Raw genomic sequence first — 22,628 nt, 5'->3', positions numbered from 1 at the left:
AGCAAGAGGATAATACTCAGCAGGCAACTGCTAGCAAATATCATTCAGCACGCAGGATCCCTTTTGTCATCTTACGTCCATAAAGAAACTGGAAAGCCATATGTAGTAGAATCACAGAATCACAGTACTAGGTACCCGAAATATGAGAGACTTCCTTCCCTTCTTCCCTTCTCTTCCCTTCTCTTCCCTTCTCTTCCCTTCTCTTCCCTTCTCTTCCCTTCTCTTCTTCTCTTCTCTTCTTCTCTTCTCTTCTCTTCTCTTCTCTTCTCTTCTCTTCTCTTCTCTTCTCTTCTCTTCTCTTCTCTTCTCTTCTCTTCTCTTCTCTTCTCTTCTCTTCTCTTCCCTTCCCTTCCCTTCCCTTCCCTTCCCTTCCCTTCCCTTCCCTTCCCTTCCCTTCCCTTCCTTCCCTTCCCTTCCCTTCCCTTCCCTTCCCTTCCCTTCCCTTCCCTTCCCTTCCCTTCCCTTCCCTTCCCTTCCCTTCCCTTCCCTTCCCTTCCCTTCCCTTCCCTTCCCTTCCCTTCCCTTCCCTTCCCTTCCCTTCCCTTCCCTTCCCTTCCCTTCCCTTCCCTTCCCTTCCCTTCCCTTCCCTTCCCTTCCCTTCCCTTCTCTCCTTTTCCTTTTCCTTTCAATGATTACTGTGGGGATGGATTGATGGGTTGGACTAGATGGCCTTAGTAATCTTTTTGAACCCTAATGACTCTATAATTGCATGATTTTACATCATTTCTAAGCTTTACCAACAGTACATGTATTGCACCAAGGCACAATAAATCCTCTGGGTTGTTACTGGAAATCTAACAATGCTAAATAATTTATCATATCCACGGGTTAAAAAGAACATTTCTCTATTAAAAACATACGTCAGGTTCCATCCAACTGCTTTACAACTTCATTGCTTATAACTGCACAGGGCTCATGCTCTCTTCAAGCCCAATCACTGTTCTTCACACTAAACTCTAATTATGCAATCTAGCACGAAAAAGGCAGAGATACAACTCTGTAACAAGCTTAGGCAAAACCAAGGGCCCACAAAGGGCTAAATCAAAAGCTGGCTCACACCAACTCTATTCTTTGTGCAGCCAACCAAGACTAATTAATGCTTTTAATATCAGTTTTACCCCTTTTGGCACTATAAATCGGAACACGCAGCCTTTACGAGCTAACAAAGGAATCTGTGAAAGGTGTATCTTATTAACCAAACTCACGCATTCAAATGCACTTAATCAGAAACAGGTATATTTAGCAGCACCGTACTCGGGAAGCAGAATCATCTGCAGGCTGTACACAGAGAACACTCACTTATCAATACAAACAAGGCTGGCACGCTGGTAAGAGATGGTAAATTATACATCTGAAGGAACGAAGGAAGAGCCATCACTTCCAGCATGGCTTTAGTTGGAGCAGAAATGTGGAACGAGTGCTATGGGGAAGCACTGCAGGGACTGGGGAGCTTGTGCTGCAACCTCCCAGGCAAAAGCCTTCAGGGCCTGAGAGCACTTCTGTATTTCCCCAGCAAGAATGGCAAGCAGAGCTCAAGCAGTCCTCCTGCCATCACCTCACCAGCAAGGCCCCTAGGCATATTCTCATCAGCACACTGCACTTGTTTGGATGGAGTTTGAGGCGTTTCTTTCTTCCTCTCTTCAGGAAATGCACATCCCCATTTGTGGTTTTGAAATCCATGACTCAAAAGCCAGGTGTGTATAAAAATTGACGTAACCGCATCGCTTTGCTCTCTATGCATAAGCCATGATGCCTGCTCACTGCAGGTCTGCTGGATAACAGACCCTATGAACGGGTTCCCAAAGGCTATGCATGACTCCAAAAAGATGTCAAGGCCAAAGAGCTTTTCACTGACACCCATATGATGAGACACAGCTACAATGCATTTCCTATGCTCAAAGAAGGAAAAGAGGCCATAGGCTTATCCCCAAGATCCCCAAGCCCAACCCCAACCTGTACCCACCATGCCCACTGAATGGAAAACATTTCCATGTCCCAGGAAATGTTTTCAGGAAGTTAAAATTCACATGAAGCAAGGATGGGCAAAGTAATCAAGGACAGGTAATGCAATTGAGGATGGAAACATGTAATTAAGGATGGAAAAATGTAATTAAGGATGGAAAAATGTAATTGAGGATGGAAAAATGTAATTGAGGATGGCCAAAGATGTTGAAGATGGACAAAATAATCACAGATCCCAAAGCCTGTCCACCCCGTATTTATGCCTGGTGTGGGAGAGGGAAGACAGAACCCAAAATCCAGCAGATTGAAGCAACCAGAGCTTTCTTGGGGTTCACTTAAGAGAGCCTTATGACTGCACAACTCATAAAGGTAAGGTAAAGCCCAAGAGAAGGGTATCTATTTGAATATCTATATTTGAAGGGTATCTATTGGTCAAGAATGTCCACTATCCCGTTTTTCCCTAAACATGGAAGAGGCTGCTGAGAATCTAGCTATAGTAAAAAGCAATACAGTGAACAATATACATACACTACAGGAGTCTAGGCAGCTGCTCCTGCTGGCTGTAACCATCCCAGTGAAGTACATCCCATGCTCATCACCATAGATTACATGGTATAGCACAGAACACCCATCCTCTGATCTCCCCCCCCCCTTGGAAGTGTCCAAGACCAATTTAGACAGAGCCCTAGGCATTGATCAGGTGGGTGGCAACACTGTCCATGGCAAGGGTTGGAACTGGATGGGCCTTAAGGTCCCTTCCAACCAAAGCCATTCTATGGTCCGCGGTCTTAATCGATCCTGAAGCTCAGAGTGCTACACTCTTTCTCAGCAGCTACATAAAAACCTCCTCTATGGAGAGCTCTGAAGCAATGGGCAGTGCTCCTATGCCCTGATTTATGTTCCACCTACCAGCACAGCACTAGACATAGACACAAACATGTTCCTGCCTGCATTTTCCAAGCCATGAGATGAGCAGCGTGCTCTGAACTTAGGCACTGTCAAGATGCAAACACATTAAGAAACCCACAACGTCTGCAGAAAACTACATTGTAAAACATGGACAATATTCTAACACAACCTATTCCCCTCCTCTACATGTCATCCAAAGGAAAAGAGGAAATGTGACTCACCCTGACCTGGGTACCACCATCATTAGACAGCACTACGGACAGGGATCTCGCTTCACTCTACGACTGGATCCTTGGACCTACAAAGATTGGTGCTACAGATGGCATCACCCAGACCACACGTGCTCTGAAAGGACATTTCTGCTCCAGAGCAGAGCTGTGTGGAGTACTGTGGACCTGGCAAAACTGGCACTTCACGACCTTAATGGTCTTTTCCAACCTTAAAGATTCTATGGAACGCTCACGAGATCAGAAATAATGAGATGAAAGGAGAATCCACGAGGTCCAAACAGGCTCAGCCACAAGGAATCATAGAACCACAGAATCACTGAATTTCTCAGTTGGAAAAGACCTTAAAAATCATCAAGTCCAACCTCAACCCAACCATACTGCCCTAACTCTAACAGCCCTCTGCTAAATCATGTCCCTGAGCACCACATCCAGATGGTTTTTAAGCACATGCCGAATTCCATCCACGTGCCCTGCACATGGGCAGCCTAATGCTAAAATGTATTTCTAAACGTTTACCTCAAACCCAACCATTAACACAGATAAGGGAGGTTACTTTTATATATACATGGGCTTTTCACGCTGTGATTAACTATTTAATTGCTGGCACTTCTCTGGATTTGACAGGGAAAAGGGATGAGGGTTTGCTTCCTGAGCAGGAAACATCCTGAGTAGATGAAGTTAAGAGGTCAGTATAACACCCATCAAGAGTTCAACTGAATTTCTTCCATACTTTCATTTCCAAACATCTCAGCACCACCTCTGCCTTCTTCCTCCTTCACATCAACATCCACCTGCTTTCATCCATAAGCCAACAGCAGGCACTAAACCAGAGCAGGGCTTTTCCCAATGCTGGGCTGGAGCACTCCTCAGGCTAAAATATTGGGAGAGCAAGGGAGACAGCATATAATGCAATGGATCCCTGTGCACAGAGCATCCATCAGCACTACTGCTCTCTGCCTGCATCTGCTTTCCAGCCTCTTTGACTCGAGTGGGAGCAGAACGCTCAGTGGGTAGCCCAGCAGCTGACATTTAAGGTTTGTGTTACTAAGCAATCAGCAAAACATATAAAACGGGGGAATAAAAAAAAGTCTATTTTTGCCAAAGTCCTGCGCAAAAGCAGCTGGGTTGGGTCAGGCTGACACTTCAGCTGTCCTGGTGTTTTCTCTGCAGTAAAAACAGAGCATGAATACCCAGGGGAAAATTCACCTACAGGGCAGACACACAGTGATGCTTTCCAGGCTGGATGTGGCTCTGGGCAGCCTGGGCTGCTGGCTGGTGACCCTGCACATAGCAGGGGGTTGGAGCTGGATGAGCATTGAGGTCCTTTGCAACCCAGGCCATTCCACCATTCTATGATTCCATGATTTTCTTTACACAAAGGAGCAACAGAAGCTGATAGAAAACCATCTATGAGCAGATGACAGAGCTACATACAAAGACTGTCCCCTTGCCAACCCTCTGATTTGACCCAGCTGATGCCTTTCACCTTCTTTTGGATACAAAACAATTGTGTTTATTAAGACAATAGGAAGACTAACAACCACTAAAAAGCCAACTCTCACAGCTCTTTACAAGAGCAGCACACACCTACTGTGCATTCTACCCCAGTCCTCATTACCTCAGACTTATTAACTCCATAAATCAATGCAGTATTCCCATTCAAACGTAACCATTTGAGTACACCATGCAAATGTGAGTCAGTACCTTTTGTGAACAAACTTCCTTTGGATGGAGATGATCTGGACGGCGACGTGCCTTGGGCTGCGGGGCACTGGGACTGGTCACAGCATTCCACAGCTCTAAAGGAACAACAGAAAGAGAACCATCAGTGAGGCTCTGCTGGCAAACCCAATGCACAGAAAGCACGGCTCATCCCATCATGGAGACGTTGTCATTTGCACTGCAGCAAGAGCAGCAAGGCATGTGTGTATGAAACAGACCCACTGCTGTCAACTGGTGGGTGGGTGCATCTACTGCAGCTCCCTTAAAGTAAATGTCCATTTGTTTAACCTCTAAAAACTCAAAGAATTCATTTTTCCATCGGGATTTCCAACAGATTATTCAGCATTTGCATCCTCTCTTGAATCAAGACTGAGAATCTTCCTGTAGGCATCTGCTACGCTCGGTGGCTTTGGGTGGGATACTCACGTGGTGCATCTTGCACTAAGGCTGAATGAACTGAAACTCAATGCTTTCCTATATCCTGCCGGAGAACTGCATATATCTATTATAGATAGATATATAGATAGATAGATAGATAGATAGATATGTAGATAGATAGATAGATAGATAGATAGATAGATAGATAGATAGATAGATAGATAGATAGATATAGATATATCATATATATATCTACTGCATATCAGTCAGCATCAGGAGCAGACAAACCAAAACCAAGATCTTCTCAGCTTCCAAAAAGGAGAAAACACAGGAACTTGGAGTGTTCAGAGTGTGTGGGGCTGAGGGACATGGGCAATGGGCATGGTGGGGTGGGCTGGGGGTCTTGGAAGCCTTTCCCAGCCTTATCAATTCTATGTGTACGCAGTTAACCTCTCTCTCTCTCTGCCTTATAACACAGTGTGTGTGTTGCTTGGAGATTCCTCACATTTTTGGGGTTTCTGGCTTCCTTTACAGCCTCCCAGTTCAATGACATAACTACAGAATGCAACAAACCGTCTCCAGGAGAGAGAGAGTGGAAAGGCAAAGTGAGCTCCAACAGAAAAGACGACTTGACAAATCTCATCACATCACGCTCAGCACTGGCAAATGAGTCTCTCTTGGAGCACATTTTGTACTCCGAGTAGCCTCAGTGCTTCGGGAGGTACCAAATATAACACAACCCCGTTTTAACTTCCTTCCAGGAATACACACAGCCATTTATCAAGAAGATGTGGGCTGCAGCTTCAGTTCCAAAAGCTTCGGTAACATTTTGTCAAATGAAAGAAACGATTCCTTTCGTAGTGAGAAAGAAACAAGAAAAGCAATCTGGGTACCAGCAACCTGAGTGCAACCCCTTCCTCACAGCTGCAGCCCCCCCAGCATCCTTGAGTGTGCCCACCTATGGGACCAACCCTCTTTCCATCCGTTTTACACTAAATCTGGATGCATTTGCCCTCAGTGCTTCACTCAGCAGATCCACCTTGGTAGCTAAATTTGCCAAGTTTTGCATTTTTTTTGTTTTAATTTATTATTTATACATCTTTACATCTCCATGGCCACAGAAACCCATAAATTCCTCGTGCTGAATGCACGAGCGGTGCTTTCCTTCCATATAACCAGCTTGGTTAAGCAGGACAGCACTGCAGTGACCTTCAGGGCAGGGAATTATCAGCAACTTCATCCTTCCACTATTTTCCAGCTGTAAACAAGCAGACAGAAGTGTTGTGCCCACCTCCTGTTCACCACATCACTGGGTCATCCTGTCCATTACCTACGGCCACAAAGCATCTCTGCTCTCTTCTCTCTTTCAAAAAACCCTCAGAAATGGTCAGAATTGAAGATAAATAACTCAAATGAGTACTAGCAAAAATCAACTACTTTATGAATTCTGTATGACACTTATTAGACATTGAGACAAGGAAAACATATTTTGAAGAGAAAACGGCATATGAGGAGCCAAGGATGGACACAAAAGCCAGTCTTGGGTTGCTGGAGTTGAGGGGTTTTGCTTTGTTTTGGCTTCTAAAGTTTCTGGATGCTGCTACACCTTCTCCAGTCGACTTAGATTTAGAATCACAGAATCATTCAGGTTGGAAAAGACCTCCAAGATCCCCAAGGCCAACCCCAACCCAGCCCACCATACCCACTGCCCACGTCCCTCAGTGCCACATCCCCATGGTTCTGAACACCCCCAGAGATGGTGACCACCCCACTCCCTGGGCAACTCTACCACTGCCTTATAATGCAGTTTATTTGCTCGTCTACCAGATTTGTACAAGTAGAAAGCCACCTCAGTTTAGGGTCAGGGCTCTTGCATCTCCTGCTCACCACTCTCAGCTTCCTACAGCCTTCTTCAGAGGGCCAAAGTTGCAGCAGCTTGCTGAATAAATTCATTAACACATTTTGCTCAAGTTTCCCATTAACTTCTAATTTCCTAATTACGAGATTACATGCTCTACCTTTTAAAGCAATTTACCTCTATCCAGTTGAGCAAAGAAACCCAACAAAGGATTCCTGCAGCTTACTCCCTGAGTCCTCCACTCACTCCCATTGTGTTTTTGGTGCCAAAAAGTTTAAACCCTTTAACATTTCCTTATAAGATTACTAGGGCTGCTTAGTAAGAAAACTCTTTACCTACTATCTTCACCAACTTGGCAGCAGGCAGAGTATTCTTCATTTTATTTCTATCCTCCTCTGCTATGACCAATATTAAGTTTGCTTCTTTTCACCGTTAGGATGATCTCCCTGATTCTTCTGTCATACGTCCATCCATTTCTGTCCTTTTCTATCCATTGCTTTTGTTCCTCTATAAAAATCAAGACTCCAGAGGTAGGAGCTGGGAACACGGGTTATGAAATGGATTAAGAATTAATTAGAACACGTTGTTTAAAAACCTCACCTCGGCAGACTGCAGATCATTAGGGCAATGCTGTGTTGGCGCAACTCATTTAAAAACACACTCCATGACTTATCAAATGAAGATGAAAACCTTCACCGAGTTCCTGACATGCTGTAGAGTACAAACACAGCCTTCTCAGCCGAGGCAAAGACTTATTTAGTTGGGTAGCACTGTGCGACTTTCATCCTGAGCTATTTTTCTTCCTCAAAAACCTTCCCTACTGATCGAATCGTGTGGTCGTCGAATGGGACTTTCACCAGGACTGTGAATTTGGAAGGAACAGAAAAGCATCAGGAGCTAAAATCCTACTGGATGAAGATGGAGCCAGGAACTCAAGCACTCGATGTATTTAAGTCCTATTCCCTTGGTCTACTCAACACTCCATTGGTCTTAGCCAAAAGGCCAAAGAATCATTCTGCATTCCACAGCCTTGTGTTTAAACCTCTGGGCATCCCAACCTTGCAAAACCAAGAAGGTTCTTCAGCTCCAACGAGTAAAACTCAGTTGACTGAGATTACTTAATGAACATTCCTCTATGCAGTCCCCAGGTGCTCCTACCCCCATGTTCTTTCAGCCTCAAAGCACCATCCTTCTCCCAGCACTGCACAGAATCATAGGTTCACCAAAGGTTGGAAAAGACCTCCAAGATCATCTGGTCCAACCATCCACACATCACCAGTAGTTCTCACTAAACCAGGTCCCTTAATACAACGTCCAAATGTCCCCTGAACACCTCCAGGTCCATCTCCAGCACCAGCTCCATGTGCTGGGCTGCATCCTTGTACCAAATACAGTTCTAATCCTAGACAGGAAAAAATATTTAAAGGCACAGAAGTAGATGGTTAAAGCCATTCACCTCCTGTTTCCATCAGTGTTACAACACCATGGTACTGCGAATCTGATATTCTGTCTTGAGCAACCTCTACTTTCTAAGACACCTTAAGGTTATTAAGCCACAAACATCTTTGCAGTCAAAAGAAAGCAAGTTAATTATCTAAGAGCAATGTTCATTGAAATAATTTACTACACCACCGACAGCCTTGAGCCTTCAAAGTCTTGGAATCATTGGAAAAGATCTCTTTACAACTACAGCAGCCTCAGTTCGACCTTATTGTGTATTGGGGGGGAAAAAAATCCAAGAATAACATTCTGTTATGAGCACTAAAAGAAGGATTAATGAGAACATGACAAACAATCTATTCAGACATGAAGACAAGCATCGACAGAGTTCCATTCTCATATAACTTTTGCTCACACAGTGAATAAATGAAGGACTACAGCTCAAAGGCATTAGGCTGGGAGCAAGGAGACAGCGGAGAGTTGACCAGGGACACTTGTCATAGAGCCTCATGTATGTAGATGTTAAATCAGATCATCCAGACCAGAGTTCAGTTCTTTTCAGGACACATCCAAAAATAAACTAAATAAATCACTGAGAAACCAGAAGTATTGGCTAATACAGATATATATATCTCAAATTAGATCCACCTGAAGGAATCGGAAGCCCAAAACATCTGTGGGATCACAGAGGAGGAAAGAAAGGCATGGAAAGAAGTAATTTTGGAAGGCAGACCTCAATGCAGGAAGCCCAAATGGCCGCCCTGGCTCACAGTGCTTCCTCCACTTCCTCCCTTGAAAACTGCCCTACCATCACGGCCCTCCTGCAGACTGGAGAACTTATACGGGTTAAAAATAATCCTTTTCTGCTGTTCTCTGAGTTGGCTGAGCAGATGGCTGCCCAGACAGCAGCACCAACGTGGTAGCGGGAGGACAAGTAGAACCTGAGCCAGCCATTGGTGTTGATGGCCATGTTGGTGCTGATGGCCATGTTGGTGTTGATGACCATCAATGTGGTCAGTGGGATGGAGGGATGAGATGAGGTTGGTCTTGGGGATCTGAGAGGTCCTCTCCAATCACAGTGATTCTCTGAGTCTACGATTCTAAGTCATCCAGCATTGCAAAGAATGACAGAATATCTCAAGTTGGAAGGGATACAAAAGGATCATCACGTCCAATTCCTGATACCATAAAGCTTCACAAAGTCCTTCTAAGATGACACACTTTTACTAAACAGGGACTATGCCACAAATTTACCAAAAGAAGATGCCCACAAAACTTAACTACTAGGTCTGTTTCCCAGAGCCCGTCTTTCATTGACGCTCCTTTAATTTACCCACTTTCTCTCCACTGATTAGGGTGAGAAACATTCCAAAGCAATACCATGAGAAACCCACTGCCAAAGCCAAGCATCTTCTGCTCACACACCCACAGTATACTCTGCCCCTGAGAAGCCATAATATATCTCCCAACAGACCCAAAAATGTGCTGGCAGAACACGCTCTAATCCAAGCCCATCGCCCTGCCCATGGATGCCTCATTAAGTTACCTGCACAGCCTCACCCTCACGGTATCCAACCACAACAAAAATGAAGTTATTCTCTTTGTACATTTCTTCAAGAGAGAATGGCAGGAAGTGTCCCTGATGTAGAGATAAGAAAGAAACCATATTATACAGACTCCAATCTAACCCCTATGTGGTTTGTAGGAGTTCAGCCCCCACTGAACCACTGAACCCACTGAGCTCTTAAATTCCCCTGCACATCTGGGCGATGGAGATGCGCCCAGGCCAAGGAGAACAATGCATTTCAGCTTTGTTAGCTGTTGTATGTTTTGGGGAACCTCCAAATGTGCCAAAGCCTCCAAACAGGCCAGAACCTTCCAACTTCTGCTCCCCGGATCCCTTTGTTCCACCATATCACAGCCATCCTGGGGTGAGAGGCGCAGCCATTTCATGCTTCCATACCATAACTCCATTTCATTTCACGCACTACAACGGAGAAAGTTTTGCCCTTGGTTTGGCAGTTTTTTATACCGTGCAATAGCAATTAATTCCCCTTGGCATAATTTATATGAATCATTGATTTAATACAGATAGCTAGGGGGGAAAAAAACCCTATTAAGTCATCTCAGTGACCCCACCATTGCTGCTGGATCGTTCCTGGCAGCACATTTTCCATGCTTGTTTTAAATGTGCTTGCCACAGCATCAGCACAATTGTCTGCAAAGCAGAGACACGTTTCACTAACATATGCTCCAAGTCAACACGGCGGTGGACATCTTCAGTTTATGACTAAATGTTGCACTGCACTCTTCTTCCTCCAAATCCAATTTAATGTCTCTTGAGGGAGTGAAAAAAGGGCTGTTTGTATTTCAGCGTGCTGCAAAAATCTGTAAGCAATTCTTCTCTTGTGATCTTTGAGCTGAACCCAAGGTGGGCACGTCCAGCAGGCTCAGATATGGCACGGTGATGCACAAGAGGCTTGGGATGCCCAGTAGGAGGATGCTGACTGCTTCTGGAAGCACAGATAACAAAGACGCACAGAGTATTTTTGGAACCTTTGGAAGGGTTGGGCTTGGTTTTTTGTTTTGATTTGGGGTGGTTTTGATCTTTACAAGAAAAGCTGGATGAGACGTTACTTAGTGGAACTCCCACAGGCTCATAATGGGAAAAGCAGAGCTGGAAAAGCCATGTTCTCACTCCTTGCTTCAAGGCAAAACTGGAGCTATTCCTGGCAGAAGTGCTTCTGAAACCTGTTGTTAGAAACTCATCTCATGGGGATTCCCATGTTTCCTCAGGCAACAAGTCCAGGGTTTGTGGCTGATTCTCCTCCACCCCAATGTGTAACCTCTGTCAAACTGGTGTCTGTTACCTCTTATCACCCTGAGGAACATGCACCGTCCTGCCCATAACCTCCCTGCAGGTATAACAGTAATGAAGTTCCAACCATCCACTTATCACCAACAGTTCTCACTAAACCATGTCCCCCAGCACAACATCCAAACGTTCCTTCAACACCTCCAGGGCTGGTGATAGATTAAATGCAAGTAAATGACCTACAATGTGCTCCCAACGCCTGCAGAGCTGGTTATCCCCATAGCAGCAGGATCATATACCAAGTGCTATGGCAAAAAGTTGGATGTTAGGATAAATTTCTTCCTACAAAGAGTGGTGATGAAGTGGAACAGCTGCCCAAGGAGGTTTGGGGTCACCATCCCTAGTGGGGTTCCAGTATGGTGGGAGATGTGGTACATGGGGACATGGCCATGGGGCACAGTGTGGTGGGTTGGGGTTGGACTTGGGGATCTTGGAGGGCTTTTCCAACCTTAATGATTATGTGATTCTAAGCTTCTGCAGCAAAGCCAATTAAATATGCTTCATGCCTTATTTAAGGGCAGCACTGCTGGCAGAGCATTGCTGTTATGCTGCTTTGCAGTCCAAGGGGAGAGAAAGATTTGTCAAAGTAACAATAAAACAAAGCTAGGCAAAATGATTTCATGGCTCACTTTAAGAGCCTCCTATGTGCGCTTCCTTGACCTACTAAAAGCCTTCTGCAATAAAGAGCCGGCCATACAAACGCACACAGCCCTCTCAGGGAAGCCATTACCTTCTAAATCTTACATCAACAGTGCAAAATAAAAACCAGCATTCCAAGAAGAACAAAAAGAAATGCCATGAACTCCCAGGAATTAAAAGTCCGTAATTGCAGCTGATATCTCATATGAGATGCCCCAAGGAGACAATATCCCTTCAATCCAAAGGGAAAAGCTGTTTGACATCTGCACTATGTTCCAACCTTTGTTATTCCCACATCATATCATCCTCGATCCGTTGGCTTTGGGTGGCACTTGGGGATGAAAGGCAGTGGGCATAGTGGGGATGTGCAATTCCACTTCTGCCTAACGCTGCTGGAACCATCTTCAGGCAACGCTTCAAAGATTGGCCCAAGGGCCAAGAAAAACATGGGGGCAAACCTGGGGTGCCTCATCAAACTCTTCCCATGACAAACACTTCTGAGGTATAAAAGGGCATAAAAATGTCAAGTGTTTGAGCAGCTGCATGGGGAAGGTGTACGGCAAAGCCCTGAAACGTTGAGTCTCCTGGATCCAAGACTACATGAGGTGAGAAATGAAGAGAGGAAAATGGTCACTTCCTCAGCTGGTATGAATAACATTAATGTGAACGTAAACAAAAAGGACATTTAGGAGAAGCAGCTGTGGTTCTGAATACACTCATTGAGAAATAGAAAGCTGGAGAGATCTGTGAGGACAAAGCCTGCCAGGTCCGCTCGGTGCTGTTGATGGCTGCCCATCACTGGAGAGCCGGGGCCATTGAGTTCAGTTGGTTGAGCCTCTGATGCCAGGTTGCATAAGGAAAAGACAAGGTAAATTTAATGGGCATTTAGGATAGCACAGGTCACAGAAGAAGGGGAGTTGGACTCCACATCTGTTTTAGGTGGGATGAAAGGTCTTGCACTTCACTTTCTTTTCTGTTTGGGATGATGGGAGGATGGCAGAGACCAATTGAAAATCATGGAAGCGTGAAGGCTGGAAAAGACCTCCCAGATCCCCAAGTCTAACCCCAGCCCACCCTATTGTGCCCACTGCCTACATCCCCATGGTTCTGAACACCCCCAGGGATGGTGACCCCCTCCACTCCCTGAGCAGCTGCATCATCACTCTTTGGAGAAGAATTCTTCCCCATTATCCAACCTGAACCTCCCTTGATGCAACATGAGGCCATCACCTCTTGTCCCATCACAAGAACCAGAAGTTCTCAGCCATCACAGCCACCAGCCTGCTTACATAGCCCAGGACCCTAAGAGCAGGCAATGCTTCATCTCCTTGGACATAAATCATTGCCCTTATAGCCACATCACACGCAGGAATTAACTCTGCAAAGTGTCTGTGCCAGAAACTGCTTCCAAACAATGAACGCAAACGATCCCCCCAACCCTCTCCACTCACCTACAATAAGGAAGAACACAGAGAAAAACTTGTATGAGTAATAGGAGTGATGTTTCGTGCTACAGATAATGCATCAAAACGCATCCCGCAACCTTTTGCACAGCCCCAAAATGAGTAATTACTTGCTGGTAGATATCATCTACTCCACAAATCAAGTCCCCGAAACTACAGACTAAAAATGGGTTTTCAAAAAGTCAATTTATTAGAGATTACTGTGCAGACAGACAGATGAGGGCTCTCGTCTACTCGCTGCATTAACAACCTCTCAAAAGCCACAGGAAAAGGCAAATCAATATTGTGTATTTTTTTTTTTCTTCCCTTGCATCAATTTATCCACCGCTGAAAAAAAGATAACTTCTCTGTGTGTGTTATGGGCACTACTACAGCCAACATCTCCTGCAGCCTGGGAATATAAAATCAGACGTTGCTGGGTTTAGCTGACTAAAGCCAAGGAGGCTGTGGATGCCCCGTCCATCCCTGGAGGTGTTCAAGGCCAGCTTGGATGGGGCCCTGGGCAGCCTGGGCTGGTATCAATGTGGAGGTTGGTGGCCCTGTGTGTGGTGGGGGGTTGGAGCTTCATGATCCTTGAGGTCCCTTCCAACCCAAACCATTCTGTGATGCTGTAAGTGTGAAGCCTTTCAAAACGGCACCTCCACAAGAACCAGAACAAATTCCATAATGCTGTTCCCTGCAGAGCACACTCATCTTACTCCCTTCCATTTCTTTTTCCAGGTCAGCAGTTCCCTCCTCTGTGCTGAGGGCTCCCAGCAAGCTCTGAAAGGGCATCTTCAGCAATTCTCTGCTGTTGCAGCTGTTTATGAAAGCCTTAAGAATCCCTTAAAAAGTGACTATGCATGTGTTAAGACATCAGAGAAGGGCAAACCCCCTCTCCAACCTCCTTGGGCAGCCTATACCAATGCATCACTACTCTTTCCAAGAAGAAAAGTTCCCTAATATCCAACCTGCCCTGCCCTGGTGCAACTTAAAGTCATTGCCTCTCATCTTATCTAAGAGATGAGGTCCAAAGCAGCAAGGACCTGGGTGGCAACCATGTGGACTCAAGCAGGAGATCCATGCTGGACCATCCCACCTCTTCTTCTTTTCTCTTCTCTTCTCTTCTCTTCTCTTCTCTTCTCTTCTCTTCTCTTCTCTTCTCTTCTCTTCTCTTCTCTTCTCTTCTCTTCTCTTCTCTTCTCTTCTCTTCTCTTCTCTTCTCCTCCTCTTCTCTCTTCTCCTCTCCTCTCCTCTCCTCTCCTCTCCTCTCCTCTCCTCTCCTCTCCTCTCCTCTCCTCTCCTCTCCTCTCCTCTCCTCTCCTCTCCTCTCCTCTCCTCTCCTCTCCTCTCCTCTCCTCTCCTCTCCTCTCCTCTCCTCTCCTCTCCTCTTCTCTCCATGGTTTCCCCATGTTAGCAGCACTGTCCCATCTTCCTGGTGACTCTTGCTTACCTTGAACCCATCAGCTAGTGCAGGCAGTGGGGTTAATCCTAAGCAGCAACGGTTCCATTAATGGTCCTGCAGGAACAGAGCTGGGCTCTGAATGGCTTCTATTGGAAGGGACCTTAAAAACCACCCAGCTCCAACCCTATGGCTGGATATCAGGAAAAGGCCCTGAGCCCCATTGGGTGGTGGGCATAGCTCTGCTCCCAGGGGGCACTGGGCACAGCCCTGAGCTGCTGGAGCTCAGAGAGCACTGGGACACTGCTCTGACATAGGGCAGGGGTTTGTGGTGCTGTGTGAGGTTGGGGGTGGTGACCCCAATGGGTCCCTTCCAATATGGAACAACCTTTACATTCCGAGGTCTAAAAAATCCCTTCCTCTCTGCTTCTTTCCTCCCTGCAACTCGCTTTGGCAAAAGTATTAAAGCAGCTGCCACCGAGAGCAGAAATGGAGCTGAAAATGGGAAGAAAGGCAGCACTCACAGCACAGGAGCTGCACCAGCTGGGTGCCTTCCAGGTCACTGCAGCCCTCCGGCCTCCCAAAGGACAGCCCTGCTGCTCTCCTGTGCGTGCACAAAGCACAAGCACTATGCAGGTAAATCACCGCACGCTGTTTGGTTTTTAGTAGGGTTTGCCAATCAGATTAATACGTTCAAGCTAAAGGAAAAGAAACAATAACACAGATTTTTCACGGGGAAAGCATTCCGGTGGAGATTTTGCTTGTCTTCTTGTGCCAAACCAGCGGGAGAAGTGCATAATTAGAGCGTTTCTGCAAACAAAATTAATTGATTGCAAGTCTGTGCAGGGTAAGCCTCGCACGCGTGTACTTCATAGGGAATGGACAGGAGACATCCCAGCCTTATTCCACCCCACAATTCAACCACCATCCCAAAAAGGTGGTTCACCTTACCTAGAAGTTCTCAATGTACCATTTTTAGACCACATCCATGGAATCATTAAGGTTGGGAAAGACCTAAAGACCCCCAACCCCAATCCACCCTGCCATGCCCCTCGGTGCCACATCCCCATGGCTCTGGAACACTTCGGTTCCATTAAGACCTCCACCTAATATCCACATATCCCCTGTTCCTTTCACAAACACTCGTTCTGTGCATCCTAATTTCCAGTCGTTCTCCCTGTCACATTCAATACATCTCCTGTTCATAAATTATAGACTTGCCTGATTTCCCTGACGTTATACAAGAGTCAACAGCAATACAAGAAAACACAGCAGAGACCCAAATTTGACGTGCTCAAGGGATGCTGGCTGGGTAAGATCCAAACAGAGGCCCCCAGTGCCCTCCCAGAGAAGGATCATAGAATCATAGAATGATAGAATGGCCTGGGTTGCAAAGGTCCACAACGCTCACCCATTTCCAACCCCCTGCTATGTGCAGGGTCGCCAACCAGCAGCCCAGGCTGCCCAGAAAATGGATGGGCCCTTTCCTTTCCCTTTGCCCTCCTTCAATACTCAGCCCTCACCCACTCATGGTTGAGATGCTGAATGGATCCAGAACAGCCACACGTGCTCCTCAGACCTGGTGGCACACAACCATACCCCACAGCACCAAACGCAGTGTGACCACATCACGCCATAGAGATCCCCTATTTCCCAGTGCCACGAGCCACATCCCATTCAATGAACAGTCAGAATGCAGATATTGCTGATAAGAAGAGATTGCCATTCCCTCATCATCTCCATCTCATGGGATCTTCAAAGAAGAAACCAGTTCTGCACTCAGACCATGCTCACCACAGATCGACCTACAGTCTGATTTTTGGGTCTTCTGTTGGACTCACCCAATGATCCTTATGGATCCCTTCCAACTCGAGATCATAGAATCATACAATTACCCAGGTTGGAAAAGACCTTGAAGATCATCAAGTCCAACCGCAGCCTAACCAGTATCCTAACTCTAAAAACCCTCCACTAAATCATATCCCCGAGTACCACATCCAATTATATTCTACAATGAACTTCTATTAGAATTCCTTCCAAACTCGTATCCATTTTAGTACTGTTTTGGACACACCATGCTGCACATACAGCTGGAATTTAGAGCAATAGATGTCAAAACCATTCCGCTTCATGCAGACATGCCTGGGAGAAGCTTCTTGGCTGCGCAGCAATTAAAACACTGATGTTGATTTAAACATGCCTGTGACTGAAGGCTGCAGAGTTCCCTTGTTTATAGGCTGCTACCCAATTATTCACGTTCTTTTACCGTTGCTAAGAGGCTTGATTTGTATTGTCAGCTTCTTGGGTTCTGTCACCGTGTTAAAGGATTCGTATATACACTACTGGGAGTTCTCTTATGAGGGGGAAAAAAAGCAGCTATCTTTAAGAGGATTCCATATTATTTTAATCTGAAGAGCCCTATAAACATTTCCCATTATACAGGAAGAACAATCTGTTGTTGTTCATACATTAATCCTGGCAAGCACTAGAAGGGCGTCAATGCAAAGGGGTGAAATTGTTAGAGATAGCCTAAGGGTTAGTGCAAAAGAATGGCAGGGTGGGAATGCAAACATGGGCCAAAGGGGAAGAAAGGCATCGTGATACCATCAGCAGGCCCCAAAAATGAGCAGGAAGCCAATTGGAGACCACAGAAGGAATTAAAGATGAGCCTTGCAAGAAGTGTCACAAACATTTGCTCACCCAGACAGAGAACCATCCATCCTTTGCCTCTCAGTAATAATCAGTGGCAAATTATCTTCCCTCCATCTGAAGATGGAATGTTTCACTGCAGAGAACAGCCCCGGTGCTGGCAAGATGGGAGACGGGCAGGCTAATCTAATAGGTCTTTTCTATCTAACTTTTATGATTCTTATGAAAAATGACCTGAATAAGTGAAGTTATTTGCCCTTGTCCTCTTTGTTCATATTGAATTGAGTCAGAAGGGAAATCCTGCCAAGGATAGCAGGTTTTACTCAATTTACTGCCCTTTGTCATCGCTCTGTAAAATATGAGATACGCGGTAGCAAAGGTCAGGTTGGGGTTGTTTTATTTTTGTTATAAGTATTTGTAATAGATTAAAAGAGGAGAATACCTCAAATATGGCTTCTTAAAAGCCTGTGGCTGTGCTGGAAGCCTCCCCTGTAGCCTGCCCCAAAATGCAGCACCATCCCCAACATCTGGGCAGGCAGAACGTGGATCACATTCATTGCAAACCAAGAGCCATAAATAACAGGCTGGGAATTGGGGTAAAACCCAGGTGCAGCCCATCACCAGCGCTGCCCATCACCTCTCTTGGCTTCCAAGCTGTTCTAAGGCTCCAAAGGCAGCCCGTAATGATGCAGGATTCATTCAGATCAGGGGAATGCATTCCCTGCACACCACGTTACATATTACAGCAGTGAGATTCCAGTGAGAGGTTTTGATGTTTCTCCCCCACCGTTCAATCCCAGCTCCAAACACGAGGCTGAGAAGCAGCAGCTGCGTGCTATTGTAATGAGCAGCGTCAAAAATGCCAAGCAAATGAGGAACACATGTTTGTAAGGCAGCCCCTGCTCCTGGGCTGACCTCTGGGGCTCAATGGCTTCCCCCATCCTAACAAAAGCAGTGTAAAAACACCCCAGTGACCATTATGTGCCCATATAGGTAAGATGCAGATCTGCCAGGCTGGATGTGGCTCTGGGCAGCCTGGGCTGCTGGTTGGTGACCCTGCACACAGCAGGGGGTTGGAACTACATGATCATTGTGGTCCTTTGAAACCCAGGCCGTTCTGTGATTCTATGATGATACACAGGGTAAGGGAATGGGCTGTGAGCACTGACAGAGCTGTGGGTGTCCCTGTGGGATCTGACAGCCTTCAGGGCTCCCTTCCATCTCCAACCATTCCGTTGTTCCATGACAGGGTCAGAGCAGAAGCCCTGATTCACCTACAGGTTCCTGGAGGTGCAGATTTGGGGGTGTTGGAAAGATGGACACGCTCCTCTCCAGCTGTATCGGGCACTGAGACCTAAAAATCACACACAGTATTCCTTAACCTCTCCTACAGCAAGAAAGAGCCCTTTACTTTGGTCTAAATTATACAAGTTTATAAAAACTAATTGTCTAAGACACACTCCAATTACAAGTCTAATTATACTTTTCTAACTCTGTGAAAGCAAACCATGCTTTTTCCTTTCATTACACATTAAATTGGGCTGAGAGGTTTTCTGGAGCTGAGAAGCAGAACAAACGTCAGTAGGTGTGACATGGTTTGCAGGGATGGGCTGGGCCTCAACCTGATGATCTTAGAGAATCATAGAATCATGGAATGGGCTGGGTTTCAAAGGACCACGATGATCATGTAGTTCCAACCCCCTGCTGTGTGCAGGGTCACCAACCAGCAGCCCAGGCTGCCCAGAGCCACATCCAGCCTGGCCTTGAATGCCTGCAGGGATGGGGCATCCACAGCCTCCTTGGGCAACCTGTTCCAGTGCGTCACCACCCTCTGGGTGTAAAACTTCCTCCTAAGATCCAACCTAAACCTCCCCTGTCTCACTTTAAACCATTCCCCCTTGTCCTATCACTGCCCACCCTCACAAACAGCCGTTCCCCCTCCTGTTTATACCCTCCCTTCAAGTATTGGATGCCCACAATGAGGTCTCATTTCAGCCTTCTCTTCTCCAAGCTGAACCAGCCCAGTTCCCTCAACCTTTCCTCATAGCAGAGCTGCTCCAGCCCCTCTGACCATCTCAGTGGCCCTCACCAACCCCAGACCTTACCCTACTTCCCAGCCCTATTATCAAGCATTGGCCCCACTGGGCAGTGCCTTTCCTGCAGCTCTTGGCTGACGGGCAGCTCCTGTGAGTCTCCACTTGGCTCAAACCTGCCAGAAGCAGCTTCCTCTCTCTCTCTCTTTCTCTCTATTTCCCCCTTGGAATCCTGTAAAAAAGATAAATAGAGGGAGAGCAATTAAATGCTGAGAAAGTTCCTTTGGAGTGACAAACTCTGCGCTTTTCCTGGCTAATATAATAAGAAACATCCTTTCTCCAGTTTCTTCAGGCAGCTCCCAGTTAAAACCACGCGGCTGTGACCTTGGAACCTGGCAATCCAAGTCATCCTATTTTACATCACCATTTATTCCTTCTTTTTTGGAGGGACTGACCGTGCCTCTACAAAACCAGCAATCCCATATTGAGGCCAACGCTGCAATCCAAGACGTGTCTAAATGGATTCAGGGTGGTGACGCACTGGAACAGGTTGCCCAAGGAGGCTGTGGATGCCCCATCCCTGCAGGCATTCAAGGCCAGGCTGGATGTGGCTCTGGGCAGCCTGGGCTGCTGGTTGGTGACCCTGCACACAGCAGGGGGTTGGAATGGATGAGCACTGTGGGCCTTTGCAACCCAGGCCATTCAAGCTGCAGGTGACAGCCAGGAGGGAAAGGAGGAACCCTCTCCCCTCTTACTCTGTGACACAGTTTAGTCCCTAAGGGCTGAAAGTGTGCACGTGCTACTCAGAATTTGTGCCATCTAATTTACTCCTAATTAGCTCAGATGATCTGATATTCCTACCTGACCTTATTTTCTCCAACCCCCCCCCCCCCACTACTATTATTTCTCCTGCTGGCTTCACGCATAGACTAAAAGAGCTCAAAGTGTTACAATCCCATCCCAGCTCTGTGCTGGAGTCAATGAGAGGATCAGACCCCCAAACCCAGAGGAACATTTGTTTTCCTTTTAAGCAGTGCTGCATTCACGGATCTCCTGGAACAACCAGGGCTGTGTGCAGAGGAATGTCAGCAGCTCCCACCGCAGCCCTGGAAGCGACGCAGAGGAAACCAGCCATCGGCCCAGCCAAATTCACAGCCTGGCTTTTGATGCTGAGATGAATCACATGGCAAACAGATCCCTAGGCTGCATTTCAAACAGATGCTGGGATTGCTTTCTGCTGAGGAGCTGATACTCCTAGGAATTGCTGGTGTCAATAAAGGGAAGCAGCACCTGACTGCATTGCCTTCCATGGTTGGTGGTGCTGGTTGAGAACAACACCCCCCTTCTAACAAGGCACGGAGCTTTTATTTGGGCTGAGCAGCCTGGTGCTCTCCATTGCAGTCCTATTGCTGCTCAGCTCTCCACTCACAGCCTGCAATAAGAACCTGCAACAGAAGTCAGTGTTTGAGGATGCAAAATAAAACTGACTGCAAAGAGTGAAAAGGGGAGGGAAGGAGAAAGGAAAGTCCTGTCACTACCCACCCTCATCAAGTCTTTCCTCCTGCTGGCACAGGTTGGTTGTGAGGATACCAGCCAATTAATCCCATGTTTTCCTTAAGGACAAGCCTACACCTCAGCAGACAGAACCATAGAATCATTGACCCAGCTTGGAAGGGACCTCAAGGATCACGAAGCTCCAACCCCCACCATATGCAGGGCCACCAACCTCCACATTAAATACCAGCCCAGGCTGCCCAGGGCTCATTTCCAAGAGAGAACATCTTGGGTGTATTCCACTGTCTAGTGCTGACTAGAACTGGTTAACTCCAAGCAGACATTCAGAGCTCTGTGGGTGACGACAGCTACATCCATAATTCATGGCATCAACACATGGACCTGCTGCTTGGGAAAGCTGATCAGGCACAGGCACGACATGGGGAAGGGTCCTTCTATTCCTCCTTCTTCTACTCTTGGTCCCACCATCCCCAAAAGATAAATCACAGAATTATAAAGGTTGGAAAAGACCTAGAAGATCATCTAGTCCAACCATTCCCAATATTTCTCAGCTAAATCGTATTTAAAGCATAAAGGCACAGAACGACAGAATCATTCAGGTTGGAGAAGAGATACGGGATCCCCAACCCACCCCCACAAGGTGGAGAAGAGCATCTTAATGTAGTACCCTACGTTACCAAACTTGGCAATCTTCTTATGTGAGGCATGACAAATAGGAGAGCTGCCTACAGGAGAGTGCTTAATTAACGACGTACCGAATCTAATGGGCTCCTTTGTTTTTAATCTGAGCGATTCCTGTTGCTATTAGTAGATGATAACAAGCAGCAGGTCGTGCCACGGAGCAGCCCATTACGTGAGGCATCGTGCATTGCGTTTGTATGCAATTAAGACCACTTCATTGTCTCATCAGGTTCCTGGTGGCATCCAATTAAGTAACAACACAAGGAAAGCGCTCCTAATTAATGAGGAAAATCCTCTGAAAGCCAAATACAGGTGTGTGTGTCTCAGGTGGAGCCTGAAGTCGTTGAATAGATCACTTAATCTTCATTTAAATAAACCACACTCAGGTTTGTACCCAATTAACGCGGGGTTCTCTTAGACTCCTTCCAAGGAGGGGCACATCTCTTTGTAATACCCAACAATCAAGTGCTTTATAAAGGGTTAAAATCCAAGCTGGCACTTGGAGTAAGTGGCTGCATGCAACTGTGATTGCACGAGTCCCTTCCAATGCATCACACCAGCCCATTAACACTGGAGGTCTGCACTTGCTGTTAAATCCCTAAGGATCCACACAGCTCCATATTATAACACCTGCTTTTCCACAGCATTTCATCAAAACTTGATGTGAAAATGCCCTTGAGATTACAAAGTCAAACAACAAAAAGAGGAACTGAGGAACGGAGTGGACATGAGAGTCCAGCAATGGCATTTCACAATCTTGGATCTTCTAGGTCTTTTCCAACCTTGATAATTCTGTGATTCTATGATTCTATGACCACCATCCCACTCCTTCAGCTCTATTTTTCCCCAGCTTTCTAGGAACTCACATCCTTACACCACTATAAGGCGTCAGT

The 22,628-nt window shown here is 46.3% G+C and overlaps 1 protein-coding gene across 3 annotated transcripts in view; it reads right to left on the bottom strand.

Moving 5' to 3' along the window:
- FAM168A (family with sequence similarity 168 member A) overlaps window positions 1-22,628 on the bottom strand; it is a 115,139-nt gene that overhangs the window by 80,868 nt on the left and 11,643 nt on the right. For 2 of the 3 annotated variants that reach the window (XM_085536655.1, XM_085536654.1), the window contains exon 2: window positions 4,806-4,900. The exons of the other annotated variant lie outside the window; for it this stretch is intronic. The gene's annotated coding sequence lies outside the window, so the exon portion shown is untranslated. The remainder of the gene's footprint in view (window positions 1-4,805; window positions 4,901-22,628) is intronic. 3 annotated transcript variants of the gene reach the window in all.

This window comes from Coturnix japonica, chromosome 1 (assembly GCF_054131305.1).
Source record: "Coturnix japonica strain WE chromosome 1, WE-NBRP24, whole genome shotgun sequence".
NCBI classification, from domain to species: Eukaryota; Metazoa; Chordata; class Aves; order Galliformes; family Phasianidae; genus Coturnix; species Coturnix japonica.
This window is presented reverse-complemented; position numbering and strand designations above follow the sequence as displayed.